The sequence below is a fragment of the Aedes aegypti genome, chromosome 1 (assembly GCF_002204515.2).
Source record: "Aedes aegypti strain LVP_AGWG chromosome 1, AaegL5.0 Primary Assembly, whole genome shotgun sequence".
NCBI lineage: Eukaryota > Metazoa > Arthropoda > Insecta > Diptera > Culicidae > Aedes > Aedes aegypti.
The window spans coordinates 201024227-201049710 of NC_035107.1; the positions used below are offsets into that span (position 1 = coordinate 201024227).

General features: G+C 37.3%; 1 protein-coding gene across 1 annotated transcript in view; it reads left to right on the plus strand.

Annotated features, from left to right (window-relative positions):
- The first annotated feature begins 12277 nt into the window (after window positions 1-12277).
- Window positions 12278-25484, plus strand: part of LOC5567063 (tyrocidine synthase 3) — a 165770-nt gene continuing 152563 nt past the window's right edge. The window contains exon 1 of the mRNA XM_021857156.1: window positions 12278-12867. The gene's annotated coding sequence lies outside the window, so the exon portion shown is untranslated. The remainder of the gene's footprint in view (window positions 12868-25484) is intronic.

The following is a 25484-nucleotide window of genomic DNA, read 5'->3' on the forward strand; positions in this document are numbered from 1 at the left end:
TTCACATCAATTTGTCCATCTAATTCAATTGCAAATTATATGTAATGTTTAGCTTTTCGGTAGTTGTTATTTGTCTTGACTATTGTCTAATTGTACGTTGTGCAGTTTTTTGTGTTAAAAATGTTATTTTCTATGAATATAATGTGAAATTCCACAATCATGTTCGATGTCGTATTTAATGTCGTATTTATCACATTTGAAAACTTCTAGTTTTAAACTAAGATTTAGACATGGTATCAACCTGAAAATTTGTGAGGATACTCATAATATATTCTCCAAACAGATTGTATTATCAAAATTCGTACTAATGCGCTAATTTTCCTGAAATAATTAAATTGCTGCTAGATATCAGGTGATTCCTTTGGAAATTGCATACATTTAGGCGTATTTCTGGTATTCTTGATATTAAATTATTTATCATTTCCATAAATATTGCATTGTAAAGAGTTTTTGCAAACATATTCGGATTCAGGTATCCTAAATTAAAAATATAAAGTTGTTTTCAAAACCAGCAATAATCGTTTCGACAAGTTCAATTTCACCCCGAAATAGGATCTTCCGATTTTTTATCTTAGGAATGATTTTTAGCACTAAAATCACATTTGTTAGAAAATTGCGGCAAATCAGGCTCACCGTCGTTTTTGTTTTCCATTGCCATTCAGGTGTTTGGCAATGACAACATTATAGATAACATGCATGAAAAACGGTGTCAATTTAACCCGAAATTAATGTAGTTAAACGCAAAAATATTAGCGATACAGTTTAAGAACATTGCAAAAGATGGTAAAATTCGTAATAAAAGATTTAACTGAATTTATTTTTTTTTTGCATTATTTTGAAAGTTTGATGAGCAATTCCTTATGGACTGTCGGAAATAAGAATTTTGCAAGTTTTCAAAACTTCATCAATTTGCCTTCTTCTGTAGTATTCAAAATGTTAGATTAGGTAGAAACAAAAGATGGACAATTAAAAAATAAACAAATTTCTCAAGCAGTTCCACCAGCAACTTCTTTATAAAGTTAAGTATTCTTTTAATCTTTTATTGACTTGTGAATTCCCCAGAAAGCCTCTACAAATTCCCCTCTGGAATTACACGAGAATTCATTCACAATATATGGATTCTGCAAAAAATCAATATTTATGAACATTTTAATAAAACTATTCCCACTTCTCAGTTATTTTGCTTGATGTTTCTGCACAGATTTCTTTACCGCTATGCTAATTTCGGAAGCAAAAGAATTCCGGTGGTTTTTCAATGAATTTTCTCTGAAGATTCAAAAATAAGATATATTTTAAAAACACTTTTCTAACATAATTATTTTATAATCCGGGGATTTAAAAAAAACATGGAAGAATTTCTGACGCAATTTGAGATGTATTTTGCAAATATTTCTGAATGAATTTCGCGAAAACAATTGTAATCAAGTTTTGAGGAAAACTAGTTATAGGAATTTCTAATAGAAGTAGAGGAATTGTGTGGAAAAGCTTTGAACTTTTGGAGGTTTACGTATTTTTTAGTTGAAACCGGGAACATATTCCGAATCAATTAGTGAATAAACAGTATACATAAAAAGAATGGGGTCTTCCTTAGCCGAGTGGTTAGAGTCCGCGGCTACAAAGTAAAGCCATTCTGAAGGTGTCTGGGTTCGATTCCCGGTCGGTCCAGGATCTTTTTGTAAAGGAAATTTCCTTGACTTCCCTGAGCATAGAGTATTGTACCTGCCACACGATATACACATGCAAAAATGGCAGCTTTGGCAAAGAAAGCTCTCAGTTAATAACTGTGGAAGTGCTCATAAGAACACTAAGCTGAGAAGCAGGCTCTGTCCCAGTGAGGACGTTAATGCTAAGAAGAAGAAGAACATAAAAGGAATGGCTGTTCTCCAGGAAAAATTGAACGTTGAAAGAGCGAACAAATCTCACAATATTATTTGAATAATTTGAAGAGATTTGTCGCAGAAGTTGTGAAGCCAACCTTCGATATTCCTTAAGGAATTTCATTCAAAAATGTAGTAACGATTCGTTGGAAATTATTAAAAAAAATTTTTGGAATCTTTTAAAAATTTTAAACATAACAAGTTTTATTGGAAAAACGTAGTTAGTATTTAAGCAATAAGCTTTTTCATATGTAATAACTTGAAAAGTGAATTCCACCGCAGAAAGAAAAGGCAGCACGAAGAAAGTGTGGTAGCTGAAGCTCAAGAAAGCATGAACCGGAATGATATGCGGAGATTCTATGCAATGGTCAATTGTGCGCTGCACAATACCGTACCAGTACCCGCCATGTGCAATGATCGAGAAGGGAATTTGCTGACCGATAAAACGGCGGTGGCTGCCAGGTGGAAGGAGCTTTTTCAGCAATTATTTAACGGTGAAAATGGAAATGTAGCGAGGAACAGGATAAACATTGATGATGATGATGATAATATAGCTGTGGACCCACCGACCATAGGAGAGGTTAAAAAGGTTATCAGCGAGCTGAAGCACTGTAAGGCTGCTGGGAAGGACGAGATCCCGGTCGAGCTTCTCAAGCACGGAAGTTAGCAGCATTATCAGTCGATCCACCGAGTACTTCTGAAGGTATGGAAGGACGAAGAATTGCCCACCGGCTGGTTGGATGGCCTCATCCGCCCTATCTACAAGAAAGGGCACAGACTGGAGTGTGCCAATTACAGAGGAATTCTTCTTCTTCTTTCTGGCGTTACGTCCCAACTGGGACAGAGCCTGCTTCTCAGCTTAGTGTTCTTATGAGCACTTCCACAGTTATTAACTGAGAGCTTACTGTGCCAATGACCATTTTTGCATGCGTATATCGTGTGGCAGGTACGAAGATACTCTATGCCCTGGGAATCGAGAAAATTTCCTTTACGAAAAGATCCTCGACCAGCGGGATTCGAACCCACGACCCTCAGCATGGTCATGCTGAATAGCTGCGCGTTTACCGCTACGGCTATCTGGGCCCAGAGGAATTACCCTGCTGAATTTGGCGTACAAAAGTCTGTCACGCATCCTGTTTAACAGACTGAGACCGCTCGAGGAGTCCTTCGTCGGCGAATGCCAAGTTGTTTTACGTGTGGGCCGTTCTACAACGGATCAGATGTTTAGCTAGCGAATGGTCCTAGATAATTTCCGGGGGTATAACTTGCAGACTCACCATCTGTTTATTGATTTCATGGCGGCGTACGACTCAGTGAAAAGAAATGAGCTTTGGCAGATAATGTCTGAACATGGTTTTCCGGAGAAACCATTCAGGCTTATACGTGCAACGCTGAATGGTTCGAAATCAAGTGTTGGGATCGCAGACGAGGTGTCAAAAAATTTACTGTTCAACATTGCACTCGAGGGTGCTATTAGGAGATCTGGCGCGCAGAGAAATGGCACTATTATCACAAGGTCACACATGCTCCTTGGCTTTGCGGACGATATAGACCTAATTGGAATCGATCGCAGGTCAGTGGAAGAGGCCTTCGTGTCTCTGAAGAGGGAGACAGCGAGGATAGGCCTTACCATTAATTCTACCAAAACGAAGTAAATGGTGGCAGATATACACACTTAAAATAAATCGCAGTATCCTGTAAAATAAATCACCGAAATTGAACTGTAAACAAGAAAATTACAGATTTTCCTGTGAAATCTACTATTTTACCGACAAAATCCGTGAAATTAACTATTTTACCGGAGAAAATCCGTGAAATCTATTATTTTACCGGAAACAATCCGTGAAACAAACAATTTTACTGTAACCCTGTGAAATACTAACGAACAGTTCGGTAACAGCATTATTTTCACCGAACTTCTGTGAAATCGTGTGACAGTCGCTCTGGCAGTCATGAGCTTCCTTTTGTTGCAGTTTTTGCACACCACTAACAAGCAGTGTAAGCTGGCTTAGTGGTAGCAAGTCTACTTTCTGATCGGTAGGTCAGGAGTTCGATTCCCGGTCTGATCCATCTTCTTATTTTTCTTTATGATCTCGTTCAAAGATTTTACAGATTGTACGGTGATTTTTCACCGAAGCTTCAGCTGTTGAGATTACGGTGAAATTTCACCGTAATCCGTAATTTTTTTTTAAGTGTGTAGATAGAGTCAGGCATGGTGGTGTAGGTGCTGAGGTAGTGTTTGATGGGGATGTGTTTGAAGTTGTTGGAGAATTTGTTTACCTTGAAACACTTGTGACATGTGACAACGACGTTTCCCGCGAAGTGAAAAGACGGGTTGCGGCTGGGAATAGGGATTTTTACGAACTACGTAACCAGCTTAGGTCCAGCAGCTTGCAAACGGAAACAAAATTCGCCCTGTATAAAACATTGATTCTTCCGGTGGCTCTTTACGGGCACGAAGCGTGGACGTTAAAAGAGTCAGACCGGAAAGATCTCGGTGTTTTCGAGCGTAAAGTGCTGCGGACAATACTCGGTGGGAAACTCGAAAATGTTGTGTGGCGCAAACGCATGAAACACGAGTTGTATCAAGTGCACAAAGATGCGAATCTTATCAAGCGTGTAAAATACGGCAGACTTCAGTGGGCTGGTCACTTAGTGCGAATGTTGGAAGAAAGAATTGCGAAAATAATATTCAGCAGGGAACCAGCTAGAGGTCGGTGGCTTAAGGGAAGACCACGAATACGCTGGCTGTGCGCAGTGGATGATAACCTGGCGACCCTAAACGTTCGGGGCAACTGGAGAAGTTTCGCCCAAGGCCGATGAAGATGACGCTACGCTGTAGCCATCAAGGTATCAAGGTAGGTAACTTAAAAAATTGAAGCAAAATCAAAGAAAAAATTTATTGCTGGAATAAACACGAATTTAATAACAATAATTTTACGCTTATTGAACCTTTCAATCATAACATTGAACATTCATGAAAATACTCAAAAAAACTATCACAAATTGCTCATAAAATCTTCTACCAGACATTTCTACAGATTATGTAACAGAAATTCTTCCTGTGTTTTTGGTTAATTCATTCTAGAACTGATCTTCTTATCTGTGGTATTACTATCTGAATTTTTGGTGAAATTCGTGGAGTAAGTAATTACACGCGATTGCTTTCGTAGATGGAATTAATAAAAAAAACTGTTTGGAAGAATTGATGGTTCTAGAAATTCTAGCAGAATTAATCAAGGAAAAAATAATGAAATTCATCTACCACACACAATTGTGCAATTCATCGGCAATTTTACCAGAAATACCTACTGATTACTTTTCCTTAGGTAAAAGAAATTCCTTCTCAAATTTATCAACGGATTCCATAAGAGTGTCCACCAAGAATTCTCCCAAGAATACCACTAAAAAATGCTACATGGATTTATTATTCTGGATATCCTCTTGGGTCCTCCAAAACCTCTCTAGAGGTGTGATATACGAATCCAAAAATTTCTCAGGTTATTTTCCAAAATTTCCCTCAGAAATTTCTCCCGAAATTCCCCCATGCAATAACCTTAAGAATTTCTACAGGGATTTCTCCAAGAACTTTTCCTAAAATTTCTCCAGGAAATCTTTCTCTCAAGATTTTTTTTGGGTAAATCCCTGGAGGAACCTCTTGAAAAATTGATGGAGGAATTCCTGTTGGATTTCATGGAAGAATCCCTAGAGGGATTCCGGGGAGAGTCCCTATCTAAGTATATGAATAAATTCTTTCAGGGCTCTCTGGAGGGATAGCCAAGGAATTCTTTGGATGAATTCCTGAGAAAATCCCTGGCATAATTTTAAAGGGACCCATGTAGATATTTTGTTGAATAATCTTTAGGGAGAAATTCTTGAATAAATTGCAGTAAAAATCTGTAAAAATCAAGGAAGGGTTACATGAGTACATAACTTAAGTGATCTCTGTAGAATTAGCTCGGTAATTTGCTGAAGAAACATCTGAAGCGATCTCTAGAGGAATCCGTGCAGAAATTTCTGGAGTAAACCCTGAAAGAATCACTCTAGAGATTTTGCAGCAGGAATCCTTGTAGATTTTTTTCTGGTGAAATTCCTGGAATATTACCTGGATAATTCATGGCAAAATTTCTGTGGAAATCCCTGGAGGAACCCATGAAGAGAGTTTCCTAGTAGTACCCAGCAGCGATCCCTAGAGAAATTTTCGGAAGAAATTTCCGTAATTATTCCCACGGTGTATCTGGTAGAACAACATTAATATAAAAAAATCAGTATCGCTAAAACATCCACCAAATGAAAGCTTAGGCTTTCCCCTTTCATTTGAGACCTGTTTGGAAATGTTCTATCGGGGGGTCCTGAACATTTTTTTCAAAACAGTACAATGCCGTTTTTTCAGTACTGATTTCTTAATTATGGTCAACAGACATTTTCTTTCATGCTTATCTAGGTAGCCATGAGAAATTGTAGTACGAATAGTTAACCAATTAATAAAAAGGATTTAGATTTAGCATTATACCATTCTATTTAAACCAATTATATACACAACATATCGATAAAGTAAATACGGATAATACGGCTTACAAATGCTCACTATTGTACATTACTACAGCTCAAAGAAGCTGTCGATCATATGCTTCGGAGTTCTCCGGAACCTTAACATGATTCCAAGCAACTTGAAAATCGAAATGCACGGTTTCACTGGCTTGTTTGCCGTATTTGCTCAAACCACTTCCTGTGATTTCACAAAACTCCGGGATATGATAGCGAAAATATGGAACTTCGAGCTATTGGGTAAGCAATCCACGTTTTTGAAAAGTTCTCAACTTTTCTGCAAAATCATCATCCAAACTCGTTTGAAAACAACTTTTATGTACCTGATCAGAATGATCAAGCGCCTGAGATACATTTTTTCATTTAAAAGAGATAATTTACAGAACAGTACAATAAATTACAATTGCTAGCAAACTTAGATCCCATTACACTTCCAAAACATGCCGATTTCTCAAAAGCTTCTGACAGTTTCATCTGGTGAATCCACTTTTGTTGTGGCGTTGGCAACTGATGATCCTCACCTGTGATAAAACAATTATTTTAAGGTCATCTTTATAAATCACACAATCAAACTGCTGATGCTTACCCATTCCTCGACAGTATTTGGATCAATTTGGAGCAGTGGATAGTAAATAAAATTGAAGAAGTGCTCCTCCAGTTTATGGTCCGAGCCGAGACTTTTCCATTTCGCGGACGTGTATGTGACAAAGTATTGGTGGATGACCAGCTAAATTGGATAAATCTTTTTTGTGTGGTACAGTATGGGCAAGGAAATGTTGAACTACCTCCCATTATTACGAAAAACAGATTGACGATTTTCAAATCTCCAGCAATGGAGCACCTAAAATTATTCAAAAGCAACAGTGTCTTCCACATTTTCTCAATATTGCCATATTTTTCTGGAACGCCAGAAGCAACAGCAAACAGCAACAGTATTTTTACGCCAGTATTTTTACATTGGCCCTGAGTCCCGATGACGTCGGAATTATGCTCGATAATCGACAGGGTAAATGATTAAAGGACCCTTCTCCATCGCTTGCAGATCGAACTGCCCAGGCCAACCCCCCTTTTTGGACGTCACATAATCAACTAACCCCTGAACGTTCTTCTTCTTGGCATTAACGTCCTCACTGGGACAGAGCCTGTTTCTCAGCTTAGTGTTCTTATGAGCACTTCCACAGTTATTAACTGAGAGCTTTCTTTGCCAATGCTGCCATTTTCTCATTCGTATCTCGTGTGGCAGGTACGATGATACTCTATGCCCAGGCAAGTCAAGGAACTTTCCTTTACGAAAAGATCCTGGACCGACCGGGAATCGAACCCAGACACCTTCAGCATGGCTTTGCTGCATTTATGCATTTACATTTACGTTATTACAGTTTCTGCATAATCATTCAAATCAAAGTGCAAATGTGTTACCTCTAAAAACCCCTGAACTGATTGGTTAGGTCTGCTGATTTTGAAAGCGATGTTTGGGGCGATTGCAACATCCAAACCCCTTAGACAGCTGTTCAACTGCAACGCTCATCTGGTGCTCAAATCAAATTTTTTATAATCAAAAACAAGTCATCAGCGAACAAATGTTTTTTTTTTTGGTTGCACAGATGTTGAATAAGATTCTCAGTTGGGTGGTAAACCGTGTAGATTCAACAACCAACCAATTCAATTGGCACTTACTTTTTGCATTACTGTGTCTACCACGTTTTCCCTTTAGTTTTGGTGAGATTGTTGTTCTCACATCATTACATGCTTCGAGTGGTAGGTTTTAAATTGTATTTATATTTATACAGTGCTATATTCAAAAGTTTGAACTGGTTACTGAACGAATAAACGTGCAAGCTCGACATATTTTTGTAGGACAATACCAGACTGTAATCCTGATGTCGTGAAGAATGTGCTGTTCAATAATATCAACCACTATTGCTGATAACGGTTGCAGACACAAATTCTTTAAACACAATACGCAAATCTTCGAACGATTGTCTTCATGGCTTTTCGGTTTCATGTTTCAGGTCTCCTGACAGAGTGTAGTGTAAATATATATATTTATTATTAGGTGTGAAATTGGGATATATTTATTGTAATTATTAACAGGCATACCGCTAATCAGCAAACCAAAATGTTGACCCAAAACAATGAATTTATAAACTTATCACGCGACACAAGCACCAATTTTTCGCTATACCACCTTAGAACGCGACAACTTAAGCAATGAAGCGTTATAACGCAACGCCGATTTCCCTACCATTGATGCCAATTTTGTTGTTTTTTTGCAATCTGTGAAACCATTGGTAATGTAATGAATCATGAGTAAATGATTTCAAACGCTTTGGTTATTACTAATCGTAAAAACCAATATGTTATGAAAATATATTTGAATTTTAAGACGGTAGCATACAACTGAATCTAAATAATGGTTATTTATTGGAAATCTTTCAAATCTCTAAACATTTTTTTATTAAAAATTTTTAATACTATTTACAACCATTTTAGTTTTGTATAAATGAATAAATTTTGATTAAAGATATACAATTTTACTATTTACTGAATTTATAATCAACTGAACAGCAACACTGCCAAAACAAAAACAAGCTTGTTTTATGGAAATCTGAACAAACATTTAAAAAGGGCACATCGACATAGGTAAAAAAAATTTCTTTGTAAGACGCTCTTCTTTCTGGCGTTACGTTCCCACTGGGACAGAGCCTGCTCCTCAGCTTAGTGTTCTTATGAGCACTTCCACAGTTATTAACTGAGAGCTTAACTATGCCAATGACCATTTTTGCATTCGTATATCGTGAGGCAGATACGAAGATACTCTATGCCCTGGGAAATCGAGAAAATTTACAACCCGAAAAGATCCTCGACCGGTGGGATTTGAACCCACGACCCTCAGCTTAGTCATGCTGAATAGCTGCGCGTTTACCGCTACGGCTATCTGAGCCCTAAGACGCTGTTGAGCCCAATTCAACTCGATCACGCTTACCAATACTACTATCAGAAAGAGCTAACACTAATCTTTTTGATAGTGGTGTTAGTTTGCATGGGCGAGCTAAAAAGGGCTCAACAGCAACGTTTCTGAAAAAAGGCTCAAGACCTCTCCAGCCCTTTTCAAATGTTTGTCCAGAAATATTTGTCATGGCCTTCTACGGTTCTATTGAGTTGCCATCATATGGTACAAGCGATTCATTGTATCATACTATTGGTGGAAGAAGATCACCTATGGTACGGATCTCTTACTAAAATAAAAAAAAAATGTTCAGGATCTCCCGATAGAACATTTTCAAACCGGTCTCAAATGAAAGGGGAAAGCCTAAGCTTTCATTTGGTGGGTGTTTCATCGATACTGATTTTTTTATATTAATGTTTTCTACCAGAGACACCGTGTCCTGAAAGAGTCTCGAGAGGACTACCTAGGGTTATCCTTACTTGTATACTTGGAGGAAATCATGGAGGAATTTCTGGATAAATCTCAGGAGAGATATCTTTAGAAACCTTTGATTGTCCCAGTTCCTGAAGAAAGCCTTGGAAACATCTCTGCAAGAATCCCTGTAGATTTTTCTGGAGGAATCCATGGACGAGTCTCTGAAAGAATTCTAGTGAGATCTCTAAAGAAATATCAGGAGGAATCGCTTGACGAATCTCTGCAGGATTTTTTGGAGTAATCTTTGGAAGAATTCTTGGAAAAATTCCCAGAGCTATCCTTGGAGGAGTCTCAGTAAAGATACTACTGGAGAAATCCACGTAAAATCACTGGAGGCATTGCTACATGAACTTATGTGAAATATGTAGAGAAATAGAATAATCCTCGAGGTATCCCTGAAGGAAATCCTTGCAGAATTCCTACAGTGCTGAAAGTAGGAATTCCTGGAAAAATCTTTGAAAGAGCCACTGGAAAAGTTTTATTTGATTTCAGGAGGAATTCTTGTAAGAAGCACCAAATAGCCGTAGCAATAAAATCGTAACTATTCATCGAAACCAAGCTGAGGGTCGTGGATTCGAATTGCATCGGCCAAGGATTTGTTTGGGTTGGAAATTTTCTAGAGTTAAAAAAAAACCGACACGTTAATGCTTCCAGTGGACGATTCGCCCATTGAAGGAAGCCCCACACTAGACAATGGACTAGCATGCAACTCCCAGTCGAAATACGTTCCTGACGAAAAGTTTTCCGGACTGCAGGAATCGAACCCACACTCCTCTCTGGGAGTCTCGGGTCTGTTCACATTTTGCTCAAAAACATTTCCAAAGAGTGAAGCGAACTTCAAAATTTAATGGGTAAATATTGACTTAAGATCAAATACGAGCCATCAACATTTTGAAGCAGCTATTTCGTCTTATGATTTTTCTCAATCGACCCGTACTGCTGCAAATAAAGATTAAAATATGCAAGTTTGATAGCAGTCATGCACACCACTATGCATGGTTGCATCGCTGCCGAGTATTCTGAGTTCTAATGAATCAATCAAAATTGTTTTATTTTGAAAAGAGCGGATCGCTTACAATAAACCAATCATATTCCATGTACCCTTATTCTAGAACACACTTGAATTGTTTTCGAATTGACTTATCCCCTATCAGCTTCCCATGTACAAAAAAATGAACTATCTTCAAAACCTACAATCAAAGGATAAAATAAACGAATTATATTTTATAATCAAATTTTCAACTTTATTGTTCATGGAGCAATCTTTCGGTACCTTATTTACTCGCGTAAATCCGAGCAGAAATCACTTCGCTCGCTCTCCATCGCAGTGAGCGACCGTTCTTTCTATGACCACGGCTTGCTGGGCTGCATCAACGCCTGCTGATTCTCCCAAACCCCCCTATACGGTTAAGCGCGCGGGAAAATCTCTCGTCCTCATCGCACTCATGTGCCTTGTACATAGTTTCCCAAACTGTGGGTGGCGATCCCACCATATAATTTCAATCATTTGGGTTGACAGCCAGTATTGAAATGCATCCTGAAAATACCAGAATTTCTTCTGGTGTTTTCTTATCAGCATTAACATTTGCAGCATATCGGTGATATGATACAAATATTGAAATGGTCAAACCCATTGTGCGTTTTCTGCAAGAGAACAGTATTCAACAGAAAAATAATAATTTATAAAAAAAAATCAATATTCAATTCAGAAAACTAAACTATTTTATACTTGGAAAATACCCTCAGAAGATAAGAAATAAACCAAAATAATATTTGAAAAATTTGCCAAATAAATTTTAAAACTTAAGTTGGATGCAAAATTTAAAAAAAATATCGGTTTAAATGTTCATTGTTCGATTGAAAAATACTTTAAAAATAAGAGTGAGATAATTATTTATATATAATTATCATAGATATTATTGATTAATTTTATGTTATATATTGAAACCACAGAAAAGCGTAATTTCTACTTCACTGTATTTTTATCTTGTTTGTTGCGAAAAGTGAACATGACGACTAGGTGAGTCGTGCATCCGGAAAGATTGGGAACCACTGGTCTAGTAGGTAAGGCACAGGGTGGGTGTACGGCTGTCAACTACAAACAAAGCTCGCCTAACAATCATCTCTCGGGCGGGCCGTCCCAAACAGCATCATCTCTCACACGGGCGGACCCAAACAGCACAGGTCGAACGCGGGCCATGCCAGACAGCAAATGCTGATGCATTTCAACACTCAAACAGCGGGATGCCTAGCAGCGTTGTGAGCCAAACGAATACACTCACAAAACATGTACGGTAGGCGAACCTCGTTGCGTATACCCCCCCTGGTAAGGCACCCCCTTTGCTGTTCGGATCGGATACCACCGATGGGGACGAACGTCACAGTCCACAGAGGCAACCGCAGCGGCAGTAGCAGAGTCAGCGCCTTGCCGTCAAGAACGTTTGGAGAGGGCCTCATATAAAAGCATTGGCAAGCCGTTCCAGCTCAATTAGTTTGTTTTAAAAATTCCTAACAGAAACACGCGTTTCTCCGACCGTTTGTCAAATTTTGGTCCAGTGATTGACCGATCCTAGCCTAGTACCATTCCAGTAGACGAAGAACCAATCGACGGTTTATCAGTGATTGGAAAAACGGTACATTAGTACATCCTGGCCATAGTTGCTCGCGGAAATCCTCTCCAAACGGGAACATTTTTTTCTTACTCTCAATCCGCACCGTATGTCGTCGTGATAAGCGCGAGGAAAATCCAGTGTCGAAGAGAAAATTTTGGGGATTCGTAAATCAGAAGAAACGCGTGAGAGTTTATGTGATAAGAATTTTGATAAGCGAAAGTGAAAATTGTGACACACAAGTGGAGTAATACGCAAAAGAGAGAATATTGCTGCGAAGAAAGTTTTCCCGAAAGAAACGGAAAGGCGAACCTCTGGGTGATAAATCTATCAGTGTGTGCACCAGTGTCCTGCATCGCAAAACGAAACGGAGTTTTAGGATAACGGTCGACATAACGAAGTAAATCAAGTAAGTAGAATGAACGTCATACAAAATATTCAAAATACCTTAACAAACATAATCTGTGCTCCATGAAGTTGAATATGAAGACCAACCTGTTACAACCAATATTTCACTTTTAAGGTGTGCTAACGTAAGAAGTTCATCTATGATCATAAAAAAACATGACGCGATACAAAACACAACACTTATTGTTCTCACAAGTGATTTATTCTTATTACCTGGCAGAAACACACCAAAAAGTAGGCAATTTAAAAAGAAAATCGTCATTTTTTGTAGGTATTCGCAAATTTTCCTGAATTGAACATACTTTCTGACAATATTGCAAACAAAAACGTTTTCTGCGATTTTATTTTTAGTAAAAACAACACTTTTCTTGTCTATAAGATAAATATCAGATAGTGGCATTCATAGTCCTGCAAATCAGTGTTTCGAAAAATAGAATAACTTGTGCATGAACAGAACTATATTTTTTTTGGCAAAAAAAAAACAACTTATTTTCATGAGCTCATGAATATAAGAAAGAGAAAAACCATTCATGCATTGAACTTGTTTCAACGAAAAATTGGGATTCGATTTTTTACAAGAAGATAAATTTCGATCAGCGTAACTGATTAATTCTTATCAGTTTTATGGTAGTTGAGTTTCTGTAGTAATTTAAATTTTGAAAATTATCTTTAATCAACGTTAACATAATTTACACCCAGGTTATTTTAAGTGATTGTACAAGGTGCATATAATTTTGATAGTTGCTTCAAAAACTTTCAACGATTGTGATAATGAAATAGATCATTTTTTAATTCTCTGTTTTATTTAAAGAGATTATAGACGCATTTCGCGCCAAATTGAACAGATGTTGGCAGCACACTCTCAGATTTCAATGAAACTTTATTGATATGTAGACCTTGACTAATTAAGCCAAGGCTTTTTCCAAAAGATAATCCAGATAAATTTTGGAAAAACTAAGTAGGCAAGTAGTTTTTTTTTTCCAAAATTCCTATGGACTATCTTTTGGAAGAAGCCAAACTTTTTTTCCGTTTTTTCCAGAATAATGTATTCCAAAAACGGCAACTCTCACAAAAAAATGTCATATGGATAACTTGTAAATAATTGACTAAATTTTTGAAATAAAATACTAGAAATTTCTATTCCTATTTTTTTTTTTCGAGTGGGATCCATAATAATGACGTCTTCTACATTCTCCACGCCGAAAATATGTGCAGGTGTCCGGAATTTGAAGCATCCAGACACTTTGAATCAACACGGCCATATATCGCGAAATGGGCACTTTTAAGAAACAATGTTTTCCAAACAAAAACTTTTTCTTGTCCCTAATATTTTTAGGGTGTCATTTTCAAACAATATCGGTATCGGTGATATAACGGACACAACGTTATCGACATCGAACGGATATCCGATAATTGAAATACGAAAAATCATGTTTTTTTTCTCTCACATTTTTCCTTGGTTCCTTCCAACGAAGGAGTAATATTTTCGGAAAGGTCTCATATCTATTTTTTTGTGTATTCTGAGAGAGTGCTACCAACTCTGAACATAATGTGGCAAGAAACGCGTCGTGAGCCAATTTAATATGAAATTCTCGATAATTTAGAGTAAACTGATTAGAAAATATTGACTCTCTTATTGAGCTTCAATGAGTTCTGAGATGATTGTGACTTTCACTTGCTTAGTTTTGTTTGAAAAATTGCTTCACTAAAAAATAATTTAAATCTAGATTTCTTCAAATTGACTACAAATCAAGACTTTTTGTAGCGTCGTTGGGGGTGCGAATGGGTCAAAAATGGATATGTACGATATATTTATTGAATAACTTTCGCAATTTAACTCCAAAAAACTTAAAATTTGGTGTTCATGTACAACTGCCCAAAAAATGAAAGAAAAATGTTTATTCACTGCGGCACTACAAGTGAATGAAAAATGATCCAATCGCGATTGCAATCTCACCCCATAGAGGGTCACTATAATTGAAACAACTTGTTTTTGAGAACATGATTGCAAAACCATTCACAGCTGAATAATATTGATGAAATACGATAGAAACAAGACGAAAAGATATCTAAGATGTTTCACAACTATGATAAACCCACTTAAAAGAACAATTATAGCAAAAATTAAAAAGCTATGTGAAAAAATATGTAAACCCAGCATTTATCGTCAAGTTTACATAAATTTTCTTGTTTTTTTTCCTCAATTTGTCTTCAAAGTCTCATCTCCATTGCATCCCTATAAAGCCTATTCAGTTTCCCCAAAGGTTTACAAAAACAGTGATTATTTTAAACCTTCGCAAATAATTAAATTTCGGTGCGACATTCCATTTAGACATTTTAGTCAGATGTTGACGTCATAATCCCGGTATTTCAGCGAGCCAGCTCATTTTTACTTCCGTAAGATGTTTCTATAATATGAAACACCAATAAATAATTAAATTAAAAAAAATCCTTTGATAAAATATTACTATGTTGTTGCGCATGAAAAATAGTTACTGGTTTGAGAAGTTGTCAAAATGCGTTGCATTGTTATTCAATGCACGGAATCTTCAACTAGACTTTGATGTTTCAGCGATGCTGTATTATTAGAAAGAATAATCACATTTTAATGAGAAAAAGAGTACACAGGCACCGTAAAACGACAAAAAAGTAGGCTTGTGATTACATTCACCACCTTTCTACCTTGACCCAATTTCACCCCCATTTTTAATGTTTTAGACACCGTACCGAAAAAATTGAAATTTTTGTGGAAACACCTAATAGATTCCGGAAAATACATGTGAAGTGTATTGAAAAGACTTTCAACCTTCTGTTAACATAACAATAGAGATTAAAATACATGCGTTATACTTGGCACTGGGGAAATTTAATGTTGTAAACTTTGTATAGTTTCAACATTCAAGTTTATTGATATATTAAAAAAAACTACTATTTATTAATTTGTATTTTGTGATTAATTATGTGTAATAATATGTTCTCTAACATACGAATTATAAATTCTAGTAATATAAGCGTTATGGAAATTAGAGGGGCCCAGATAGCCGTAGCGGTAAACGCGCAGCTATTCAGCATGACCATGCTGAGGGTCGTGGGTTCGAATCCCGCTGGTCGAGGATCTTTTCGTAAAGGAAATTTTCTCGATTCCCAGGGCATAGAGTATCTTCGTACCTGCCACACGATATACACATGCAAAAATGGTCAATCGGCAAAGAAAGCTCTCAGTTAATAACTGTGGAAGTGCTCATAAGAACACTAATCTGAGAAGCAGGCTTTGTCCCAGTTGGGACGTAACGCCAGAAAGAAGAAGAAGAGACTCCTAGACCCATTGTCACCCCCATCGACGGTACTTTATTTTGAAAATAAAATGCACTGTGCTTTATTTTCAAAATAAAAAATCGAGTAAGTAAGTTTGGCCCTTTCAAAAAGATAGTCCATATGAATTTTAGAAAAAAAAAAACAAGTGGCTTATTTAGTCATGGTGTAAACATCCAGAAAATTTTATTGAAACCAGCTCGGAATACGATCTGGCGTGAAATAAGTTTATAGTGAGTTACAATTCTTTTCTAATTGATTTATATATAGATTTTAGAATTATGGATTATAGAAAGTTGCAGCACTTGTTTGCTTTTTGTGTAAATACCATTCTATTTGGTGTTTTTAGTTTTGTAGGTTTAATATTTGTGTTTGGAATTGCTCAGAAAATTATGGCCATGATTTTGATGGTAGGTTTTGTATTTTCACATCTTTTCTCAAAACATCTTTGAAATCGATGTGCAGGAATTGATTTCTTGGCTTTTAGCACAATGATTTCCGTTTTTGACAATCTATTTTTTAACCAATCTAATACATCGAATAATGTGCAGATGCATCGTAGTCAAACCTCAAATTTTCAAGAGTACAAATTTAGAGGACTGGACAACCGTTTGTGATGAAAATTTAACTCACTTGTGACTCGCTGGTGCTGACCAATCGATCAAATTTCCAGCGCGAACGGTTCACTGGATCTGTGTTCTTGAAAATTCGAAGATTGGCTTCACTGCATTTTTACTTCAATAATGGTTCTTCCATTAGGGTCGATGTACCAATAGCCGCATAGCTAAGAACAAATATTCGTATAAAATCGAAAAATAACGCTAGCGTCATTATTTTTACATCATCTGAAAGCTTTTTATCTTGGCTTTGTGGGAAAAATATGAAAACTACGGAAACTCATATGTTTGTATTTATTATCGCTTGTGCCACTATAGGAACACATGTGCCTATAGTAGCACTATTTCTAATTTCTGTTCCTATAGTAGCACTGGCATCACAGCGTTGGTAAAATACAAATCAAAACCGTTTTTTTTACAAAACTTTTATATTTTTCCCTAGAGGCGTGGATCAAAAGCTTCCGTTTGATGCAAAAAAAAAGTTCTTAATTCATCAATTATTTCGTAAAATTAAAAATAGTTTCTCTCAATAGTGCTACTAAAGGAACAGTAGGTTTACTATAGGCGCAAGGGAGCTCAAATTTTAGGCAAAACTATTTATTTCTATAATTTTTTGAATAAAATCAAGTAGTGTGTCAATGGTACTAAGATAAATAGCTTCTGATCTTCATGTTTTTACATGTTGAATATGTTGATAATGTTGAAACGATTAAAAGCAAAACGGCCGTAAAAAGCCACTAGTGCGAATATAGGGGATTGTCTACTAAGGGAACATCGACCCTATCACAATAATTTGTTATAATAAATGAATATGAAAAAAAACCTGATGATTAGTGATCTCGAACCTGAACGAATTGATAGAAAAAAACTGGTGTCAAAATGAAAACGCATTTGCAATTAGACTTTGTTTCTTTAAAAGTAGTTTTGCCTTTAAAATTCAAATCCTGTGTTATGGATCTTATGACATGGCTACAGAATGTACAGTTTGTGGAATTCAATCGCTCAAATGAGAATACCGTAATACGGGGTAACTTTGATTGTTTTTTCGAAGAAATCTTGAATATTTATGCATGCTTTTTCGATTTTCGATTTTCGTCTGCAGTCGATAGATTGCCAAAAGATTTATTTTGAATGGATATATAATATTTCATATAGTCGAAAGTTGGTTTTCTGTTTTGGGGTAACTTTGATAATGGAGTATGAGTCGAACAAAATTGAATGAATAACGAACATTTGTAGGGCATTGCATACATCTAGGCGTTTTACGTTATATGGAAATTTCTGACTTAGATTACAAAAATGGTCCCAGTTTGTGAAAATGGTTTTCGCTAAGAGATTTGAGACCGTATTCTAGTTCTATGATAACTAGACTGTCAAAGATAAGTGGCCGACTATTCAAAACTACACCAGATAGTGATCGTAGAACAAATTGTTTGTAAGCGTTACGAAAATGCTAAAATTGTGTCAATTTTTAATATTCGTATTAATAGCCTCAAATGTACTTGATTCAAATGAAAACCACTCTTGCATGAAGTGTCATACAAATATTATTTAGTTTTGCATTCGTTTTGCTTAACTGATAAACAGAAATTATGATATTTCGTTTAGTATGTGCTGGGTTACGCACTATCAAAGTTACCCGCATTATCAAAGATACCCCGTTTTACGGTACGTAGAAACCTTGGTAGAATCGCAATTTTCGAATAAAATTTAGATCATGTTTCGTAAAATTTGGACATTGAATAATCTAATTCTGACTTGCTGTCGCCTAAAGGTTATAAAATCTGCCCAGATTCCAATAAAACCATTTTTCCTATATTTTCATTATAGATAATGTTGTTTGGCACTTACTTGAGTTACTTACTTTTATTCGTCAATTGAAGTGCATGTTTTTAAGTTGTTCGTGATTGAAAATGAAATGATCAGGCATTGCAGAATTCAATCTCACTTGATTTGGAAGCACGATCAAAGCAATCAAAGAAAACAATCCCTTCTGTATCGGTCTATGATCCACAAGTTGAAACGAGCTTGATAAATAATAGCTGCGAACGAGATCCCCAAATAGAGCGATGATAGAACCCATTTTTCTTATCTGACATCTGATAGCAATAGTATCCCCATGTTTGAAGATTGTTTAGATCGATTTTAGCTTGCACTGTTATCCCACTTATCTAATCAGAGCTGTAGCAGAAGATAATAAACAGGTTTCCATGATGTGTTGCGAGTCATGATTGTTAAGGAGAGTGAAAATTGGGAGATACTCTTAATTTTCTTAGAAATTTATTCCTAGTAATGATATAAATGAAAATGTTGATGTTCGTATTAATATGATCTTCAAAATAATTATCTTTTGAACTGTGTTTATGTATTTTAATAATGTATTTGTGTATGTTATGAGCATGAGCATGAGCATGATTGACCGCCCGCAGATGCTACTCCGTTTATGCAAGAACAGCTGTACTTACACAGGGAACCAACAGACGCTATTCGGGATCAGTAGCATCCTCAATGTGCAAGTACTGGTGATCTCATTATTATAACAAACAATAACGGCGCCAGCTGCGTCCGAATGCAGATCAATTTGGGGATGGGAGGGAAATGTTGACGTATTACTTGTTTTATGGGAGCCAAGGAGTCCTCTGCACTTCCACAAGTGAACACTGAGAGTTTGGATATGGGGTAGAGATGCGTTTTGGTAAACGATAAATATATAATTTGAAATGAATGCGCCTAACCGGATTCGCGATATTACTCGATAAACGCATTGAACGCCGAATAAGTATTCGTCACTCTTCCCCATAGGAGCAAGCGACAAGATCAAAGGATCACACACAACTAACGCGTTCCGCGACTCGCGACACTATTCCACCGTGCTACGCGAACGGCGCGCAACACGATTGATCATGCCCTCGTCACACGCCCTCGCAAGAGCGAGCGTCAAGGTTGATCTTTTGATCTCTTGCGACAGACTTGAAAAATGAGTCATAATTCATATGTACTTCATCTTCATTTTCATTAGAAAAGATTTGAAATATGCGTATTTCAACTCTTTCACCGCGGAACACGTGTTTGTCTCAATCACCAAATATCACTATTTACTCAATAAGCGTTTTCAAAAATTTCATAGCACGTCTAGTTTTTGAGGCATTGGCTATTGAAAATGCATAATTTGACTTGCATGCAAAATGGTAAGCTTGTATGACAATTTATTTGCTTAATTTGCCACAGAATTCAGCCTTCAAGTGTGTAACATTACTAATGAAAAAGTTCATAACACTTTCGATGGTCAATGGTTATTTTTTGATGATTTAGAAAAGTATTGTATTTAACCATATAAGAGAAACCAATAATTTTGTATGAAAATTTCAAGCATGTTGAATTAACCGATTATTCAAAATTAAATCATGAAATTTCAACCAAATTATATCTGAAACAAAAGTTAAAGTCCTATTTTGCATGCTTGGTGGATTAGAGCACAAAAAACATTGATAAATCATGCATCAAATTTCATGTAAACATCAATGAAATCAGCGTTTTATACAACTTTGGCGACCTGTAGCTAAAAGTTGTGTCGTGCTAGAACATTTCTGAGAACGGCATCAGATTCAGGAACCTCAAATCTACTAGAGACACCTGATTTGATTCTCGAGACAAACAAAAATGATATTTTTGTTACGTTGTGTTTTTAATTAGAATAAAAGGTGCTATCGCGACATTAATTTTGGATATCTGCTTCTTCTTTCTGGCATTACGTCCCCACTGGAACAGAGCCTGCTTCTCAGCTTAGTGTTCTTAAGAGCACTTCCACAGTTATTAACTGAGAGCTTACTATGCCATTGACCATTTTTGCATGCGTATATCGTGTGGCAGGTACGAAGATACTTTATGCCCTGGGAAGTCGAGAAAATTTCCAACCCGAAAAGATCCTCGACCGGTGGGATTCGAACCCACGACCCTCAGCTTGGTCATGCTGAATAGCTGCGCGTTTACCGCTACGGCTAAATGGGCCCCGATGCAGCAATTGAATCATATCCGAAAATGCGGAAAATTTGACAGAACTTAATTTTTATCATAAAGATTGCGAGGAACTTATGGGAGCATAGATTCTCAAACCTCTTTATTAAATTTAAACTGCCCTAATGCTCACTCTTGAGATACGATCTTGTCCGAAACGTCTCAAGGTGACATGAAAAAAAACGGACTGCACGGCCACCAATTTCAACTGCAGGCGTTATTCTTGGGCTAAACAATAAAGTGCAGTTGAGAGATGTGACGAAGCTATTCAAACAACCGACGATTCAACCAAGCTGTCCGCTCAATACCTAACAAAACAAAAACAGAATCGCCTCTCTCACGACCAACTTCATTAAACGTTTCGTCGCGAGCGAGCTTCCTTCGGCGGACGTTGATGTGCCTTCATAAATAATAAAGACACCACATAGCACAGTGGTTCGAAGGTAGTCAAAACCTAAAAAAAAATCAGTGCGCGAAGATACGATTCGTGTTGTGCCTACACGAATTCTCTGTGCTCTTGGAAGTTTTTAAAACTTTCTAAAGCAGTACAACAGTGCTTCTTAGTGCTACAAATCAGTACTTTTCAGCACTATTTTTTTCTATTTTCAATCCCTTTACGATCCTTTTATGGACCCGTGCTGATAATTGTATCAGTTCGATGCTCTAAACAAATTTTCCGAACATCAAATCGAAGCAGTCTCTAGACCAGGCTATTTCATACAAGTGAGGAAACAAAAGGTGCCGCCTATCGTGGTCAGTTGTTCTAAATTTGGGGAATTTAGGCAGGAGATCTTGAACTCCATTAGAGGAATCAAGGTTTCCTTCCAAATCGCAAAGAATGGAGACTGCCGCGTTTTGCCGGAAACTCTTAAAGATCGCGAGCTTCTTCTCAAACATCTTCAAGAGAAGAAGCACAATTTTTTTACTTATGACTACAAAACTGAACGTTTGTTCAAAGTTGTCTTGAAAGGTATCTCGAGTGACTATAAGTCACCTGAAGAGATCAGAAATGGAATTAATGATTTACTTGGATTTTCCCCAGTCCAAGTAATCAATATGAAAAAAAAGAAAAAGGGAAAAGGATTTCTGAAAAATATTTTTAGTTCACTTTAATAAAAAAGATCTAAATAATATTAAAGCTTTAGAAAAAGCTAGACTTATGTTCGATGTCCGTGTGACATGGGAACATTTCCAGAAACCTGGAGGAAATTTCCAGAATCCCACTCAGTGCCGTCGGTGCCAAAAGTGGGGTTATGGTACCAAACATTGCCGCATTGATGCTAAATGCATGATTTGCGGAGGTTCTTCTCACGCCAAGGACGTCTGTCCAGTGAAGGATGATACCACAAAGTTTGTATGCTCGAATTGGCAATCATAAGTCTAACTTTTGGGATTGCCCTTCTCGCAAACGAATCTTCGAGGCTCGTACCAGGCAGATGAACGGTACCCAGACAACAAGAACGAAATCACTTTCTCCGTTATGCGATGCTTCTATGTATGTGCAAAAAAAGGCCGTATACGTACACAAGTGGAGGCGATATACGTGCATTTTTATATGATGAAAAATAGCATGCAATGCGAGTGTGTAGATTTTATTGCGAATCAATCTGTTCTCTTATGCGATTTTATATATGTAACAAAGATGATTTGGCAGCTGCTACGGATTGATCCGACTTACTTTGTACTTACTTACGGGACGAAACAAAATGTACATATGAGCTCAAATAATTAGGAAATCCATCCATTAAACGATTTCATCCACTATGTAGTGCGGGTGTGATGACATTTGCATAAATAAACGACTTTGTAAACTGTTATGCGACTTCTGGTTGTCTGGGTAGCGTATTTCGTTCTCGGAATGCCCCAGGCAAAATGTCCAACAATGCTCATTTTTCAGTTCAGAAACTCGTATACTGATATTGTAGCAGCGTCAACTATAGCGGCACCTTTTACTAAAAGGGTAATTAGATCCAATGTTCCGACATATTTGGTTGATTTTCATCATACAAACAGAGCTTATGGTTCAAACAATCTACCCCATACAGTTTATCCAACATATAACAATAATTTTGAAGAAACTTTGTGGCTTTTAGTTGAAATTCTTCTAGGTCAAACCACTGTGCATAGGCAGCATACCCACTGACACTGATGTGTGAACTTCAGCAAAAGTCCGCTCAGCTGATTGAGCGCGCTTCTCTTTTTCAAGGTTCTGCTTTGTGCACCGCTAAACTGAACTAACTGGCAAACCGGCACTACTTGTTGCGGGGAGCCTACAAGAGCGTGTCCTTTAATTTTGGCTAATCCTACACCCTGCGGTTGGGTTGTCTAGCTTGTGGTCAATGAAGCACGCTCTTCAGCGCAAAGCAACCGGCGCGCGACGAGGTATAACCTTAATAGCTCGTTTTTTGGAGGCATAGGACCGACGTCTGTTCCGGCGGATTGTCGCGTGCTGCTGCATTGTGGTATTTTGTGATCGATTGATTACCTTGGTCTAACCGTTAAAAATGAAATTTCTTCTAAGGTCGTGCAGCACGCCTATAATTGATTGAAAATTTGCAGCTCAACTGAATAGAATCTAAATTAGTTAAAGTTGAACGTTCTAGTTGTACGACAGCAACTAAACGGATTTACGTCAGCTATGGATTTGCGAAAATTGAAATAAATTTTATAATAGCTGGCTCCTACAAGCATTTAAAATACAGTACTTGAATGCAGAAACTCAGGGCTAGACATGGAACATTATACGGGCCTTCACAAAGTTGGCCAAAACCGGCGAAATCGCAAGGGAAGCTTTTTGTGTTTTCTTCTAGGGGTTCTAGAAAAATTTCTGAAGGCAACTCATCAGTCATGGCAAAATAATGGCAACATTTTCAAGTCATTCTTAGAAGATTTTCTAGTCGATTTAGTTCAGTCACTGTCCAATAGTCGAATTTGGTGAATTCCATTCGACGAGTCAAAGTTTTTTTTTTCAATTTTTTACAAAAGAAGTGCTTTGTTTTTTCAGAAACCCTTATAGTAATGAACTACTTCAATCTCATCAAGAAGCCTATGTTGGGTGCATGAATTTTCTAAATCGTTAGTGTCATTGAAGGCTCTAAACACGGGAAATGCAGCGTGAAATAAAACATTTTTCTACAGTTATTTTGGGTTGTCCTTAGCAACGAGTGTTTTGCTATTTTCAAGGCTTTTTGTCTACAGCAGCGGTGAGCGTGAGTTTCACTGGCTTCACTGACTGTGATTTAATTTCAAGATTTTTCCAACCCCGGTACGCAGATACGGGACAAAATTCAAAACTGGAAGACCAAGCCATTTCAGCACCTCGATATGGATGGGTTATTTGTTCTTGGTGGGGCCCAGATAGCCGTAGCGGTAAACGCGCATCTATTCAGCATGACCATGCTGAGGGTCGTGGGTTCGAATCCCGCTGGTCGAGGATCTTTTCGTAAAGGAAATTTACGCATATTCGCACATACTCAAAGAAAAAGAAAATCATAAAATTATTTTTTTTTATCAGAATTTCGTAAGTGCAACTTTAAAAGAATATCAAAAATAAAATATCAAAAAAGATTTAAGTGTGTTAACTTTAATTTGAACCAAATCAATGAGAGAAATTCGAAAACTGGTAAGGTGGGCACTTTATTTTGCCTATCAGTTTAGACAGTCTGCTAATCAAATTAGCAAGCCTCTCTGCCCTGCCATGAAAAATACCCCACCCCTTCACCCTTCCCGCATAAACTGGCGTAGACGCAGTGGTATATACGGTCTATCGTGGGAGCCAGTTAAATTCATCAGCAAGTCCTTCCCGTAGGGAAAGGCGTGCTATAACGATGAAAGAATGGAAGCGTAGGGAAACTGTTTTATTTCTGTCCTTCTCGGGTTCTAGCAAATGCTATGAACTGCAATAGATCAATTGTGATATTTTAAGAGTGGTAGATAGAAGCAAGTGGCAGATACAACTACAAAGTACGAGGACGGGATTGAACTTATGACCTTCTGCTTATGAAGCAGATGCGGTAGCCATTGGACCAGCTACCCCATCGAAATACGCGTATCTGTTAAAGGATACAAACTCTTGTGGGATTAAATGACAAAGTACAGTATTGACCCGATTTTGTCAGCCCCCGATTTCGTCTGCCCCCGATTTTGTCAGCCTATTTTAAATTTGTCAAAAAGTTGTAATCGTCATGTTTTACCACGTTCACATTAAAGTTTATGATGATGTTTGATGTCATGCACGCATGGGCGTAGCCAGAGGAGGCAATGGCAATGCCTTTTATTAAAAGTGAAAAAAAAAATCGATATGACCAATATAAGGGAGAAGGGAGCCCCTGACAAGAAAAAACTGGCTACGCCCATGTCCATTGCCCTCTTAAAAGTCCATGTTACCATGTAACACGTCAAAATTTGAAAAACAGGAACAAAATGAAATGACCCGATGTTGTCAGGTTCCCCATTTTGTCAGCCTAAAATTCATCGAGGGGCTGACAAAATCGGGTCCTTACTGTACTAAATTCGGCTTTTCATTTACTTAATCATAAGTTATTAAAAAGCACCGTGAATCGATTGTCCTACGTCGTTTTGTATCGTTGTGAGTGTATGGATTGTTTTTGGAAATCGTACGTTTAATTAAAAATAATATTTATTAAAAACTTCAGAGAGCCAGTAACGGCGCTTT